At 39.6% G+C, this 17,264-nt stretch overlaps 1 protein-coding gene across 1 annotated transcript in view; it reads right to left on the bottom strand.

The window, feature by feature from the left end:
• MCC (MCC regulator of WNT signaling pathway) overlaps positions 1–7,520 on the bottom strand; it is a 387,851-nt gene extending 380,331 nt beyond the window's left edge. Inside the window, exons 1-2 of the mRNA XM_010987516.3 lie at positions 7,463–7,520; positions 5,879–6,018 (exon numbers count right to left, since the gene is read on the bottom strand). The gene's annotated coding sequence lies outside the window, so the exon portion shown is untranslated. The remainder of the gene's footprint in view (positions 1–5,878; positions 6,019–7,462) is intronic.
• Positions 7,521–17,264: the final 9,744 nt, after the last annotated feature.

Below are 17,264 nucleotides of genomic sequence, written 5' to 3'. Positions count from 1 at the left end.
TTAACAGCAAAACTGAGAGTTTGGCAAAAAGTTATGTTGTCTTTGAACTGAGCTCAAACTGGGTGGCAGTATGTCTGTTAGAATTCTGGTCACTTGACCTAAAGACACATGCAAACTACTCAAATTAACAAAAAACAAAACAAAACAAAACAAAAATACAAGTCTTCATGTGGTGAATGGGTGAGGGAAAGGGAAGTGCATTGGTTGATGCAATCAGACAGTTGATGGAAAGATCAGTCAATGAAAACAGTCAGAATAGCCTGTGTGAGGTAAGACTCAGTTCATTTTAGCGAATATTTATTCTGTGTTTCGAACCATGTGATCATCATTGTACTAACTGATGGAATAAGACATTGTCCCTGCTTCAAACACATAAATTAATACTTGCAGTTCAGTCCCATATACTGGTGATGGATACATGAACAAGAATCAGAATTTCTATAGATTTTGGAGCAGATGGAGGATGATTGTAAGAAAGAAAATCAGGAGATGTGTCACATTTTTAGTGACAGAAAGTGGAATTTAAAAATAAGTGACCAAGATGGCCTTAAGGTTAACCTCAGCTTGACTAACCTTTAGAAAGACATGCTTCTGACTCTAGGCCCCTGACCTCCCTCTTCTTGGAGCAACTGCTTTAGATAACTTGCAGTGGTAAATTTTTCTTTGCCCTTTGAAATGTAAACCTTCTTAAAAGCCCCTTGCCAGTTTTGCAGCCCAAGACTGTCTTTCTCAAGGACCTGGGAGCCATCCCTTTGAAATGAAATCATCAAGGAATAGGGCACCCACCCCCACCCCCACTGTATCCAGTCTTTGTAAAAGGGAGGAGCCTAACTTCCATGGAGCCATTCTGCAAACATGTGGCCTAGTCACAGAGAAAACCATTTACAAACTCAGGGATAACTCAGTGTGCCAGACACATAACATGATCAACCTCCCCCTAATGTCCCCCAGTACTCTTCCATTAGCTCATCTTGCTTTTAAAAACACTCCTGCCCTTTCAAGGAGTTCCTAGATGCCAAGATGACAGAGATGTTTTTGCCCTTGCTTCAGCAATTAAAGAGATGTGTGTAGCTATTCAGAAAGAACGCACTACCCTGTGGTGTGCACTGCGATGACCTTGCCAAAAGCAGCCAGTACAACTGGCCAATCAGATGTAGAAAAGGCTTACAAGATAGAGGAAACTGTGAAGACAAAGCCCATGAAAGCCTAAATAGTAGCAATTCAATGAACCAGAGAGGTGAAGCAAACAAACATTAAGGAAACTCCAGAAGAAAGAAGAATAAAAAGCTGGTAAGTAAATGTATCAAGACATGCTGAAAATTTTTAATGAACTTCTTAAAAAAAAAAATGCTCTTGCCCTTTGATTCAGTGGAGTTGCATTCAGATTTATTCTGGATCCCCTCCCCTACTGCAATAGCTTTGAATTAAGTCTTCCTTGCCTGTTTAACTTTGGTGCAATTTTGTTTGGACAATAGACAGTCAACAAGTAGACAAGAAAGGAGGACCTCTCCAGGCAGGGAGCCCAGCATTGGTCAAGGCCTGGAAGCAACATAATTCTGCTATGCATTGGGGGAGATCTACCCATAGTTGCTACATATGTAAGGCTATTGTCCTCTCTGCCTACATCTCACCTTGTGTGCACTTGTGTCTGAGAATTTCTGCCCCATCAGCAGCGCTAGGACACTGCCAGTGCACTTCCTAGGATCCCACGCATTATCTTCTCTCTCCCTCCCAGCCTGGAGGAAGTTTATCCAAGACCTACATTTCATTCCTCTCCTATTACTATTTCCCTCTGCTCCCTCCATACAATCTCCTAGGTGAGTAGGTTTTAATACAAATCACCCTGCCTTTGTCCTGTCCTGGGGCAAGGAGGTAGTTTGGCTAACTGTCTGAATAGGGCATAAAGAAGATGAAACATTCAGGCAGAAAACACAAATTAACATCTCAACAAAATTTAGCAGACCAAATCCAACCTCCTTTGTAAAGCAGTTCCTGAGTCCCAAACTGACTTAGAAGCCTCACCTCTGTAGTCCCAAAGCCCCACTCATCCAGCTAATGGGGTCTCAGCCCTGGGGAACTCTCACATTGAGTCCAAAAGGCACAGAATTCTCTTCATGTCTGTTTCATCTTCAGATCTGCAACTAGAACTCTCCAGACTCCACTCAGTCTTTTTCATCTTCTTGATGAAACAGTCCTAAGAGGTTTTCTAGCATAGGCCTGCCATTTCATACAAGGAAACTAAGGCCCAGAGAACTGTGAGCACAGACCTCCGTGCATAAAGCTGGTCAATTACACAGTCTGCATGAGCACCCAGAACTCCTAGCTGTCTGCTTAGGGTTTTCCCCGGCTACTGTGCCCTGAGCACCTGTAGGCAACTTGCTAGACTCTTCTAGTTTTCAGACTCCTTACCTGCAAAATGGGGTAACAATAACTATAGGGATATTATGAAGAGAAATGAAATGCATAGGCACTTGGTGCAGTCTGATAGTTTGTGTTCCACGAACAGTAGCTAGTCGCCTTTTTCCTCTCTCTGGCACAGCATTTATCACACTGTGCCAGTATCATTTGTTTACGTCTCCATCTCAGTTCACTGCAAGCCCCTTGTTGCAAATTCCTTCAGATATTTACTTGACTTCACCCAGTACGGTTGCCTAGTAAATATTTGTTCAACAAATGAAAAAAGTCCTTAAAAAAAGTTGTAAACACAGCCACAGGTTTTGTGGGCACCAAAACTTTTTAAAGTAACCCCTGGAGGAGGTAATGGGAAGTTTTTGTCCACTGTGTACAGATTTTCCGCTTGGGATGATGAAAAACTTCTGGAAATGGGCAGTGGTGATGGTCACACAATTTGCTAATGTACTTAATGCCACTGAGTTGTGCACTTAAAAAATGGTTAAAACGGTAACTTTATGTCTTGTATGTTTTACCACAATAATAATAAGAAAGTAATTCTCTGCCATGTGGCATCCACAGAGAAGATTCGTACTATTGTAGAAGAATGGAGTCCATGTTTAGACCAGTTGAAGACCCGACCTCCCTCTGGGAGCTACTCCTCCCTGCCCTCCACCCTCAACAAAAGGAGACTGGAATGTGGTTCTCTCTGAGCTCCACTCCTGTGGCAGGAGGAGCAGCAGCCAGAGCCACACAGACATTCCTCCTGTAAGTGCAGAGAGGCGCTATTCATTGGCAAGAAACGACTGGTGGCAGCCATCTCGGGGAGAATATATTCAAGAACTTTAAATACAGTGGACAACACTGTATTTTAAATCTGCGTGTTTAGGACCTGCAGAGGCAAAGAGAATTGTGTATTTGCATATTATTAGAGCACGGACCCCTAGGAACTGAGGCCTTCCCTTGAACTTGCACAGGCTGCTCAGAGGAGTCGCTGATAACCTCCCAGCATTAAACCTCATTTCCACTTCCATCTTCCTGCTGGATGCCTGTACCCTATCTTGTCAGACCGTGGCACTGTTGTCACCTGTGGAATGGTTAGCCAGAGGGGAGCTAGAGGTAAAGAAGCCTTCCCTATTGTTAGGCAGCAATGGAGTGGAAAAATCCAGATTCCCCATGTCCAGAATGCACAGGTCAGGCACAATCTTGGCCAGGCGTCTGGTCAGGGTGTGCAGCCAAGCTGGGGAGGTCCCCCAAATGCTGACTGACTCCTCTGACCAAGCCCCCCGGTCTCAAAGAAGAGTTCTGTCTCCTGGTTCCGCTTCTCTCCTTCCTCACTATTTGAGGAGGGAGAAATTAGAAATTATGCAAGTCAGCATGAAATATGGAACATTTTTTAAACTATGAACATTTCTCCTAGTTGAGCTAGGAGAAATCATAGCTAGTGTTTTATTGCCACCTCGTGGCCAAAACTGGGCTTTGCAATTGGACATTTAAGTTTCAATCAGCTCTAAACTCTACCTTTGTTTGCTGACTAAATATTGCTTAGAGACAGAGAACATAGGAGAAATATTAGATTAATTAAGGAGACTAAATATTGAGAGTCAAATATAGGGGTGATTTCAGAATTCTCTCTAAGCCCTTAAATTCTGAGTTTACCAAAAGGATGCATATGACTGAGACTTGGTTCTGAGGCTGTGATGATAATAATAAAAATCACTGTAATAATATAGCTGACAGCTTCTGAGTGCTTACTGTGTTCCAGACAATATTGTAACAGTTTTTGGTATTGCTCATTTATACCACAATAACTCTATGAGGTAAGTTCATGTAAATATTTTTTAAAAGAGAAAACTGAGATAAAGAGAAGTTAATAATTTCCCCCAAGATCTATTAACAGGTAAAGCCGAGATTTAAAACCCAACAGTCTAGCCCCAGAATCTTAAGTCTCCTTAGGAGAAGATAAGCATGTACATTAGGACTGTGGAATCGAAGAATCTCTCCCCTAATCTAATGCTTGCTCACCCTTTAACCAGAACGTGGTTAGGTTTCAAACGTATGGGAAAGGCAGAAGTGCCACAGGAATTCAGACATGGAACTTGACAAAAGTACTTCTCAGAGGAATTTCAGAGACAGCAGGAACCTGAATCTAAACTTTGGTGTGAAGTAGAAAGGTAAGAGAAGGAAGCCAGGCCCCAGTAAGAAGGAAGAGCAGGGTCAAGGGCGGCAAGGCCGCGGAGGAATTTACAGAATTTGTACATACTGCTAGGTGGCTTGTTTCATGCTTTTCTTTACATTTATATAATGTGCAAATTTTTTTTCCAGATCAATAATGTTTTCTATAATATATCCTTAATGACTGCATAATATTTTACTGATACACTAAATTGTATTTAATAATCCTCTATTGTTGGACATCTTGGCTCTTTCTAATTTGGGACAAATTTCCACAATGCTTTAATAAATCATATTGTGGATCATTCATTTGTGGAAAAATACTGACCTCATAAATCCAGTGATTGAGGAGAATTAGTCAGAAACTAGAGTGGATGATAGATTTGGGCTGAGAAGGACTGAAAGTAGGGAACTGTGTTCCATACCATTAAGATTCTAATGTAATACTATAAACATGAGGCTGTGGTGGTGACAGGAATGGAGATGTCAGAACGGGTAGAAGAAATATTAAAACAAAAGACTCTATCACACATAGTGACTGATGTGGGAATTAAACTTAATCTCTATCTTTAAAGCAGTGGCATTTTTAGATAAAATTGTGTCTTCACATTTATCTTTAAGATATCTATTTTCTTAGCATTTGTGCTCACTTGTCAAGCAGTAATGTTTTCTAATTACTCAATAAGAGTTTCTTCATAGATGATAGAAGGAAGCCAGGGGAAATATTCCAAAAGTAATTATATCTGAGGAGGAACAGGATTCATGTAACTATTATTTTATAAGGAATTACTTTATAAGGAATTTTTAGTCTCAAAATGGTTTGCCCTTTCGAATTATATCCTTTCCATATAAAGAAATAGCAAATTTGCGAGCTATCTCTGATCTTATTATACTTTTATTTGTTATCTTGCAACGTGTAAAAGCAAAACCTCTTTGGTCACTTGACTAACAAAGGAGAACTCACCGTGTCTTCCTGTCAGTGAAGTCCCCGGGAGGACACAGCCCACCCAGGTCACTGCAGTGCCCTGGGAATGCCCGGAGCAGGGCAGCAGCTTCCTGGGCTTGTTCAGCATGCAGAGAAGGCCCGTGTCAGCCTTCCAGTCACATCTTTCTTTACTCACTTCCTTTCCTTTGAACTTCTCTTTCCTACCACTCTCACATTATGATTTTTGAATCCTGAGATCTATGAAATGTTCATTATTATGTGCATTTGCACAACTGATCTCTTATCTTTGTAGGTTATTTAGCCCTTTGCTCAAATTCTAAAAATAAAGTCTGTCATTTCATTTCAAGGTTTCTTCTGAGCACTTACCTAAAAGCCTTTCCTTGTCCAGGTCGTCACAGTCACAGAGAGGTAAAGAATTGATGCCTGGCTTCCTTGTTCTCAGGAGGCTTGATCAAAAGACTGGGTCCAGCTCATCAGATGAAGCACCATATTTCCTCATAAACCCCCTAGAAAAAAAGGAAGTACACAATCAGTTTCTTTATTGCTAATTTAATGTCAAAAAGCAATACTCTGGTAATCTAAACGTGCCTCAGGAAAGCCCAGTTTCCATTCACTCTGTGGTCTTCAGGAACACCTTCTAGTGGGTTAGATGTATAACTACCTCAACCACAAACTCAGTTCACAGGAGTCAAAAACCATCAACTTTAAATTGATCAATTTACGAATTATTTCCCTCATTCCATAAGTGTGTAATTTTGCACTTGGATCTGCAACTTGGATGGTCTTGAGCTGTTTAAATCCCTTTTATGTCATGTGCATGTAATAATATCGGTAATGACCACTCACTCAAATCCTACCTAAAGCTTTAGAACACTATGAGCTTCCCCACTACTGTCTCAACATTCATTAATTAAATCTCTGAAGCGAACACCTTGAAAGCATTTATATCATGCAATGTAAATTTCTGGTTAGTGTAACGCTGGCAGCCCAAAACTCGTCTGATAAAGTGTAACAGTTTTTCTGGGGAAGAATAGGTATCATTCTATTTTCACTCCTTTTATTAAACACTTACTGACTTGGTACCTTGGGAAAGTTACTTAAATTCTGTAAACAGTGGTGTGTCAGAACTGGAACCAGCTTCTAAGAGTCAACTGTTAAACTTTCAGGAGTTTTGCTTACAAGTTCTTAAAACTTTGGCGTCTTGAAATTTGCCATGGTAGGAGTATTTACCACTACAAATGAGGGCACTTTCTCCCCATAGAGAGCTGATTTACTGGCTCAATACTGTCTCCAAGCTTTCATTTCTTCATTCATAAAATGAGAAAAATAATTCCAACCTGGACTGGACACATTCAGTTGCACTAAATAGAATCTCTCTACTAGTTTAAATAGAAAAGTAATTTGCTAGAGAGTCTTATGCCCTATAAAAATGTATGGAATACTGATTTTTAAAAAAAGGTTACAGTTTGAGCTCTCAAAAACAAATCTGAGAGTCATGCCATAAAACGGGGCCACCAAGGGACCTACTGCCTCTTCTGTGTTCAGGAAGCCATCTGTCCATTTGGGAAATTGTTGCTATGGTTACCAATTCTAAAATTGCTTTTCCTCTCCATGACCAGGAAAGCCTCCCTGATCACGAAGCCATTGCAGATAAACCAGAGACCTCAACATTGCTTCTCCTGGCTCATGCCTTCTGAATATTTCAAGAGAGAATCTGATTGGCAGAAACTAACTCATAACCACAGTCGTAGCTGCATGGGAGGCTTGAAAATATAGTCTTTATTTGGAGTGGACTCATGTCCAGATGAAAAGTTGGAGGTTCTATTGCCACAGATTAGAAGAAAGGGGAAGAAGAGCTATTGGAGGACATCTAGTAGTCTGCCATAGCCCACCGCTTCCATCCTGGAGAGCGGTGAGCACCTTTTTTCTTACATAGAGAACAATTCATACCTTACTCCAAAGTCCCATCCAGAGACTAAATCCAGATCAAAGGCACTAAGTTCTCTCCATCAGGTCCAGCTGTGGCTGCCTGTGGACAAACGATCCAGGAAGAGACAGGTAAGTTATTCCCCTATGCCTACCCCTTCCTGCCCCTCCACCAATTCAATGGCAGAGGAGGAACAGGATAACTATAATAAAAAGTTCCTTTCAGAAAAAAATGTATTGTAATAGGCAGGAATTTCAGAGACCTCTGCTGTGGCAATAGACTGCTATAATTTTCTAGGTTAGCCCAACCAAAAGCCTCTGGTTCCTCTGTCAGCTCCATGGCTTTGTTTGCTTGGAGGTCCTTCTTTGTTCATTAGCCTCCTTGACCACATCTTCACTGAGCATTGGAGAGTCTGCCTTTCTTAGGGCTGCAAAACTTGCACATCCTGCTTTTTGCTGGTGTAGGTTTGGGCATTTAGGTTTGTAATGTACTCAGTCAGGCTTTGCCAAGTTCACGGTTTTTCTGGTAAAGAACTTTTTTGTAACTTAATAGGCATCCAGTCTTTCTTCTGGTCTGTTCCAGTGTAAGAATTGTACCCTAAGAAATCACCTAGACATTTTATGTATATATATAATCAATCAAATATATAATATGTCTGCAGATCTGGCTTTAATTATTACCTGCTATGATCTACACAGCCTCTTTTCAACCTAATTGTGGTATTTATGGGTTGACTTGTGTCCCCCCCCCAAAAAAAGAAGTTTGATTCTTAACCCCCAGTACCTCAGAATGTGATCTTGTTTGGAAACAAGATCTCCCCAGGAGTAATCAAGTTGAAATGAGGTCATTAGGGTGAGCCCTAATCCAATATGACTGGTGTCCTTATAAAAAGGGGTAACTTTGTACACAGACAGGCACACCAAGAGATTGCCATGTGAAGATAAAGGCAGAGCTCAAGGTGGTGCAGCCACAAGCCAAGGAATCCCAGAGGTGGCCAGTAAACCACCAGAGGCCAGGGGAGAGCCATGGGACAGATTTTCCCTCGCAGCTCTCAAAAGAAACCGCCCTGTCAAAACCTTGATATCAAACTACTAGCCTGTAGAACTGTAAGGCAATACATTTCTGTTTGTGGAACTTAAGCTACCCAGTTTGTAGCACTTTTTTACAGCAGTCCTAGCAAGCTAATACAGGTGGCTTCCAAAATGCCCTAAAACAAAGGTCTTGACTGGGAGGGCAACCCTCTTAATCTGATCCTTGCTGCTGGGCTGATTTTTCTTGTCTAGTCCAGAATGCTTCAGAGAGGTGCTTCTAAATACTTGGGGTCACCCTACTCCTTCAGAGCAAATTCTTATTATCACTTCAGTGCGGCAGTACAGACACAGTGGGCTTTTTCAACACTGTGAGACATCAAATTATTAGGCTCACAAATAGTTTAGATTCTGTGGCACAGGTTGAGATTCTTTGCTATAGCTTCAGGTTCTCTGTCCTTTCCTCAGTGGGGATACAGTCAGCCCTCAGTGTCCTCAGGTTCTGCTGTTGGTTGAATTAGTGGATGCAGAACATGTGGATAAGGAAGGCCAACTGCTACCTGTCCCCACCATCTGCTTCTTGGACTGCTAAGCCAAAAAATGTACATTAATATCCTTTGGGCCATCATCCCCTTTCTAAATCCCAATTTTGTTTAGGTCAGAGTTTGCTTGCAAAGAACAGAATCCATTGTAACTAGTTTAATCAGAAGAGGTTTTGTATAGATTTTGTTATGGCTTAGAGAACCAGTGAAGGAATCCTCTGAGAACAGCACAAGAGTGGGGCCACCAGTGCAGATGTTCCTATCTCTACTGGGAAACCACCAGGATCAGAAAGCAACCTTGAACTGTGGCAGGGCATCAGGAGACAGAAACCTGTGGTAGAGCTGCAGAAACAGCAGAAGCATGACTTGACATTGCAGACCTCTCACCACTACATCTGATTAGCAGGAGCCAAGTCGAGTCAGAGCTCACGCTACCAGAATGCCTAGGAACTGTCTGTTGTTCTGGGCTATGATGTGCTCAGCTAAAAATTAAGGGCTCTAATTTTTAGAAATTAGAAAAGGAGGAAGGAGGTATGAAGAAGTAGATTGTGAATGTAAATATTTTTAGTATTATTTCTTACACAGAGCAAGCCCTTAATAGTTGACAAATTTATGAAATTTATGACAAATTTCCCTCTTTAAGAGAGAAAGTGTGAAATCAGAAATAGGAGATCAGGTTTGTAAAAGGCAAACTGTCACAATCACTTTGCACTTTTGCTTATTCAAGTGCAATACAATGTTCTCTGAGCTGGAATATTTACAAATGTACCCTCTCAGTGAACAAAGTTCATGTTCTGGAGGAGTAATTGACCTTACAACTCAAAGGTCCTGGTCTGACTGAATTCTCTTACACTTTGTTCCTTCTCAAGTGGCTTCACCTTCCCCATGTACTTGGATCCATGATCCAAGGAAATAAGGACTCTCAGATGTGTATTAAGCAGGAATTTACCTGTTTAAAATCTTAAATCCTTTTTAAGCCTTCTTAAAAATATTGAAGTATAGTTGATTTACAATGTGTTAATTTCTGGTGTACAGCATAATGATTCATTTATATATATATTTATAAAATATGTATACATCCCTTTTCACATTTTCATTATAGGCCATTATGAAGTATTGAATATAGTTCCCTGTGCTATACAGTAGGACCTCATTGTTTATTTTATATATAGTAGTTAGTATCTGCAAATCTCAAACTCCCAATTTAATCCTTTACCACCCCTCCTTCCCCCACTGGAAACTGTAAGTTTGTTTTCTGTATCTGTGAGTCTGTTTCTGTTTGTAAACAAGTTCATTTGTGTCATTTTTTTAAGATTCCACATATAAGTGACATCATGTGGTATTTTCTTTCTGTTTCTGGCTTACTTCACTTGGTGTGATTATCTCCAGATCCATTCATGTTGCTGCAAATGGCATTATTTTTAATGGCTGAGTAGTATTCCATTGTGTATATATATATATATAAATATATATATATATATATTTATTTATATATACACACACCACATTTTCTTTATCCAGTTGTCTATTCATGGATATTTAGGTTGTTTCCATGTCTTGGCTACTGTAAATAGTGCTGCTATGAACATTGGGGTGCATGTGTCTATTTGAATTAGAGTTCCCTCTGGATATATGCCCAGGAGTAGGACTGCTGGATCAGAGGGTAAACCTATTTTCAGGTTGTTTTTTGTTTTTGTTTTTGCGTGTAGCAAAAGATTTTAAAAGATTTATTTAAAAGAAAAGGAAAAGTACAGTACGAAGAATGGGAGGCAAGCTGATCCAAGGAAGGAAAAGTGGCGTTTTCCTCTCCCCTTTCTCTTATGCACTCACTTAGAGGTGGTCTCTTGACTGATTGACGGCTCTTGTCCCTGGAATGCTTGGTCATGTTTGGGCCCTTCTGCGCATGTCCTTAACCATGGTGTACACAGAAAAACCCATGGTGGGTGGGGCTGGGGTGGGTGGGGCTAAACTGCAATGTTAATTATAATACAATGAACACTGGGTCCTGTCCCATTAAGTCCTTTCTGCTATTGTGTAGTTGTGGCTGTTGGGTTTAACCAGTTTTTTGTTTTGTTTTGTTTTTTGTTTTTTTTTTTATTTGTTTGTTTTTGCTAGCACTCATTTAGAAGAAGTAAAGTCCCTTTATGCTGGAGGCGGGCATAACACCATGTTCTGGACAATCCTCCCTTTCCTATCAAGGACTCTCCATACTGTTTTCCATAATGGCTGCACCAAACTACATTCCCACCAGCAGGGTTGGAGAGTTCTCTTTTCTCCACACCCTCTTCAGCATTTATCGTTTGTGTAATTTTGAATGATGGCTATTCTGACCTGTTTGAGGATACCTCATTGTAGTTTTGATTTGCATTTCTCCGATAATTAGCAATATTGAGCATTTTTTTCACATGCCTATTGCCATTTGAATGTCTTCACTGGAGAAATGTTTATTTAGGTCTTCTGCCCTTTTTTTAAAAAATTTTATTTTATTGAGTTTTAGTCAGTTTACAATGTTGTGTCTTCTGCCCATTTTTTGATTGGGCTGTTTGTGTTTTTTGTTATTCAGTTGTATGAGTTGCTTGTATATTCTGGAACTTAAGCTCTTGTCAGTCTCATCATTTGCAAATATTTTCTTCCATTCCATAGGTTGTTTAAAAATTTAAATCTTAAACATAGATTTGTGAAATATGTTTTAGTATAGAGATCAGTAAAGTTTTACTACAAAGGGCCAGACAGTAATATTTACAGCTTTGCTGGCCACACAGTGTCTTTCACAGTTTCTCAATCATGATATTGCAGTGTGAGAACAGTACACAGATTAATGAGTGTGCCTATGTTCCAACAAAACTTTATTTATGAAAAAGGTGGGGGACCTAACTTGGCACATGGGTTGTCATTTGCTGATCCTTGTTTCAAATAATTGCCTGAAATAAATTAAAAAAAATAATTCCACCAGAGTTACCTAGCTTATCACGTAAGGCATGGACCTATAGTTGGTCATTTCTCTTCTCTGTGTCTGTGTTGAGTCCTTTCTTTCACAGAAACACTCATCCTAACTTCTGGTGTTTGAGATCGGCAGTTCCCTCTGCTTGGTTTCACTTTACAGTCACTTATCAGTGTTGTTCTGACCATTTGTGAACCTAAACACAACAGGAGATTTCTTTAACTTCAGTAACCATGTTCATAATGGAGACAGCAAGTTGCTACCAACTCTGCTCAGCCACACCTGAAGCAACCAGTGTGTTTTTCTGTTGGCATCAACTGTTGCTTGGATTCACCTACAGGTTCCCGATCCTCACATACCGTAGTACCTGTGAGCTAGCATGGCCTCCCCAACCTAGATGGAAATTCTTTTGCTGTCCCTGACATGGCATCAGCTTTTACTCATTAGCTATGTGATTTTAGGATAATTACCGAAACTTCTGTTCTTCAGTTTCTTAATAAGCAAGATGGAAATCATAATAATACCTACCTAGAGCCGGGCGTGGACTATATTAAACATTCCATAGATGCTATCTATAATGGAGAATTTGGTATCAGCTATTTACATAATTTATAATATTGTTAGTTGTCCTTCATTTTCATCTGAGTATTTTGATACATGAACAACAAGTAAAATTTGAATTTTGTTTGCTTGTTTATTCTGTTTGTTTTAATTGTGGTCTAAAATGAATATTTTCTGTATACTGGTAGAGCATGTTTTACTATTCAGTTGTTCATTTTCTTAGAAGTGTGATTTAAAAAAAAAATGAACATAATCTTTAAACAACAGAGCAGATAGCACAAAAGAGTAAAGCATAAAAAGTGAGTAACAGAAATAGTTACCATGGACAACTCAGTATTTTACCCCACTGAATCTTAACAGTTGCCTGTACCTCTGGTACACTCTCTTCTCACACAGACCTTGTTTCCTCTTCTTTTCTGGTAGTTCTTAAACATGAGCCAGACTGGTCTTACATTAGCTAATGGACATCATCCAGAAGTCACATTCCTAGACCCTCATTCCCAAAGATTCTGATATAGTAGTCCCAGGATAGGGCTTGAAGTCTGCATTTTTAAATGCTTTCCATCCACGATGTGGATGTATGGGAGATTTGGGGACCTATGCTCCACACTCTCACTTGTGTTCTCACCCAAGGGCTCTTCCCCAATCCCTGCTACCATTTATTTCTGTATGCCCATCAGTGCCAAAATCTGTGCCAGCCTCTGCAGCCACTGTCTCAAACACTCATAGCAATCCTGCAAAGAAGATATTCTTATCTCACATTACACGTAGGAAAACTAAGGCTCAGTTATGTTTAATAATTTGTGCAAAGTCTTCTGCCTCCTTCCTTGACAAGAATGTGTAGTTAGTACTAGCTTATTTGTTTAAGCATGTAAAAAAATTTCCTCAAGGGGATAGGAATGTACTCCTGTGAGAGTCAGGGACTGATTACAAGGAGCAGAAACCCACTCAAAAGATGTGAAGAAGGTTTATCAAAAGGATGTAGAAGAATATATAAGCAGCTCATATAACTTAACAAACAACCCAATCCAAAAATGGAAGAAGACCTAAACAAGTAATTCTACAATGAAGACATACAAATAGGCACATGAAAAATTGTTCAATAGCACTACTTATCAGAGAAATGCAAATCAAAACTACAATGAGGTATCACCTCACACCCACCAGTCAGAATGGCCATCATTCAAAAGTCCACGAACGATAAATGCTGGAGAGGGTGTGGAGAAAAGGGAACCCTCCTGCACTGTTGGTGGGAATGTAGTTTGGTGCAGCCATTATGGAAAACAGTGTGGAAATTCCTGAAAAAACTAAAAATAAAGTTACCATATGATCCAGCAATCCCGATCTTGGGTACATATCTGGAAGGAACTTTAATTCAAAAAAATACATGCACCCCAGTGTTGCTAGGAGCACTATTTACAACAGCCAAGACATGGAAACAACCTAAATGTCCATCAACAGATGACTGGATAAAGAAGTTGTATATTTATACAACGGAGTACTACTCAGCCATAAAAAAAATACTGCCATTTGCAGCAACATGGATGGACCTGAAGATTGTCATTCTAAGTGAAGTAAACCAGAAAGAGAAAGAAAAATACCATATGATATCACTCATATGTGGAATCTAAAAAAAAAAGAAGAAAAAAAGGACACTATGAACTCATCTACAAAACAGAAACAGACCTGCAGACGTAGTAAACAATCTTATGGTTATCAGGGAAAGGGGGTGGGAAGGGATAAATTTGGGAGTTTGAGATTTGCTAATGTTAGCCAATATATATAATATATAAATAGCTTAAAAAAACCCAAATTTCTTCTGTAAAGCACAGGGAACTATATTTAATATCTTGTAATAACCTTTAATGAAAAAGAATATGAAAATGAATATATGTATGTATACACACGACTGGGACATTGTGCTGTATACCAGAAATTAACACATTTTAACTGACTATACTTTGTTTAAAAAAAAAGGATATAGGATAATTTCATGGAATCTGAATATAGAAAACACAGCCTTGGGTTTTTGAGATACGGCAACAAAAGAAATAGATGGTTCTCATATATGTCTTCTCCCCACGTATGTATAAATGGCCTACGCCAAAAGCTGCTCCGGCCAGGCGCAGGAGCTGCCCAAGAATGCAGAACTATCCTTGTCTCCCCATTACCTGGATGAAAACATTCATGTCCTCCTTCCTTCATAGCCTCACCTGGGATGTCCCCTCCCAACACCTACCTCTTCCCTGTTTTCATCTGACTCCAGGCCATTGCTGGGCAAAACAAAGGAAGAAAGTGTTACAAGAGAAAAGGGGTCCTCTATTCCCTAAAAGCTCTTTCATCCTAAATGAGAGAAAGTCAATGCAAACTGACTTTTACAAAAATTACTGGATTATGTAAGTAAAATGTTCAGGATTAAATCCAGCTCTGGAATTTGCTGGGGGTCACTTTATAAACTGCCCCATCAACAGGCTTCCTACAGCAGGGATTTAATAAGTGTTTGTTGACTTGAATAAAGGCTATGAACTTCCCTGAGTCAAATTTTCTCAGTATAGAATTGCTCGTATTCTCTAGTTTCGATATGTAAGGGTTTTATTTTTATTAATGTTGATATTTATTAATATTAACATTTAAAACATTTAATTAATATTCTTCAGTATGTAACATTTGATTTTCTTCTTGATTAAACAGAGTTTGGGGGACAGAATTTTTTTTTTTTTAATCTTCAAGTAGTTGGGGATATTTGTACCTGCTTTTATTTTGTTTTTTATTTCTAGATGTATTACTTCCTGGCTGTAATAGTGGATATATTATTTCCTTGTTTTGGAATTTTTTTCGGTTTTTCTTCTTGAAAATTCCTTTTTAATGTATTCAGTCTGACTGCAGTCAGGGCTTGGCAGAGAAGCTGTTTTTCCTCTTTAGGGTGACTTTCTATAGCTGGTCAAATACATTATATGTCTCTTTTATGCTTGAAGTCTAGATGGAAAGCTAATTTCCATATATTCCAAACTATTTGGAGAGGGGACCTGTCTGCTGCCCTATATACTATGGTTTCCTTGTGAGTACAATCATAATAGAGCATACATTATCAGATTGTTATCAGGATTAAATGAGCTAATACATGAAAAATGATTAGCCTTGTGGCTTGTCCATAGTAATAATCCCTCAGTAATAACTTCAGATGATATTTTCTTTTTTCTGAACCTGCAGTTCAGAAAAACCTGCAGTTTTGCTCTTTGTAGTATTTCACTTTGACAGACATAGAGTGGTTTTGAATTAGCCCAACTTCTTCCTAACCAAGAAAAACATGGCAACAGATGAAGAGCAAAGGGCAAAGAAATAAAAACCTCTCTACAGATATATGGCCTTTTATAGCAACCCCTCTCCAAAAAAAAAAAGTCAAGTTGATTTTGTTTTAAACATATTGTACCAGATTCTGTGAGACAATATGCAGAGCTACTGAGCAATGTACCCACAGCTCAATTCTAATAATGAGAGATACTAATTTTCGACTTTTTTGAAATGGTTAATGGGGACTTGTCCCTCTCTACCATTCAACTGTGTAAACCTTTCAGGCAGGGATTAGGCCTTTAATTTCTGGCCCTCACGTCTGTGCACAGGTAGGTGCCTGACAGAGAGCTGTGAAACACATTATGAGTTTCAGGGGGGTTAAGAGTTCCAGTTTTAGAGTCCAGCAGACCTGGACCACATTCCAGTTCAGCTGCTCAGAAATTAAGTAATCTGCCTTAAGATCTATGCAAATTATTGTGGTTTTTGTTTGCATATCTATATCTATGTCTATATCTATATATATCTTGAGATAGTTTGGAATAGTGCTTTGGTTAAAGTTTTACATAAATCTCACTGAATCCACTTAGCCTTCCAAGGTAGGTGTGTTTTACAGATGAGCACATTTAAAGTAAACACCAAACAAATTATTATTTCTTTTATAATTAAACAATGAGGTAAGATTTCAAAAATCTGCCAGTAATGACTAGCAAGTGGTGTTTGGTGATTCTTTTAGTGACGCTAATTTAAAATTTTACGAAGTATTATTTATTCTCAGCGCAAGCCTATCAAAAATGACTAATGGTGTAGTCTTGCAGTCCTTCCTACTCTTGGTTCTCAAACATACCCTAGTAAGTGTAATTTACATATACCTGATTTTTAGTTTTCTGGTTTGTCAAACATCCTATCATCCTATGGGTGACTTCACAGTCATTGGAAGAAATGTTACTCACCTTCAAATAGAAGAAAACCAGAACGCTTAGTAAGGCTGCTAAAGCCACCTGCACACCTCTCCTCTATTTTCAAGGTTGTCGTCTGAACTCCCCTTATCTGAGGACAAACATTTGGTCAAAGACCAATTCACACTGTGGCAGTGACTTTGTTTATATGCTTTTTCATACAAGGCTCTCAATCTGTGTCAAGGGAGGCCTCAGGAGAACAAAGAGCCCGTCATCCGCGCATGGGCGCATTTTCTCTTTCATTTGACTTTTGGCCCTGGGAGGTGTACTGCAGCTGCGGGATGCTAGACCTTCGCAGCAGAGAATTTAAGCCAGCCTTATCCCTGACCGTCGTCATTAGCTCCTTTTTTGTGTTCGTATTTTCCCAGCTGTATTTACTGCCACGAAGAATTCTTCCACAATTAATTGGCCACGGGCCACCCTGTCTGAGGCAAACCCACACACGCAGGTGGCCAGATTTCAGCCCGCCCACACTCCACGCGGAATCAGTCCATCTTCCGGCAACC

Source organism: Camelus dromedarius, chromosome 3, assembly GCF_036321535.1.
Source record: "Camelus dromedarius isolate mCamDro1 chromosome 3, mCamDro1.pat, whole genome shotgun sequence".
In the NCBI taxonomy this organism is placed as follows: Eukaryota; Metazoa; Chordata; class Mammalia; order Artiodactyla; family Camelidae; genus Camelus; species Camelus dromedarius.
This window is presented reverse-complemented; position numbering and strand designations above follow the sequence as displayed.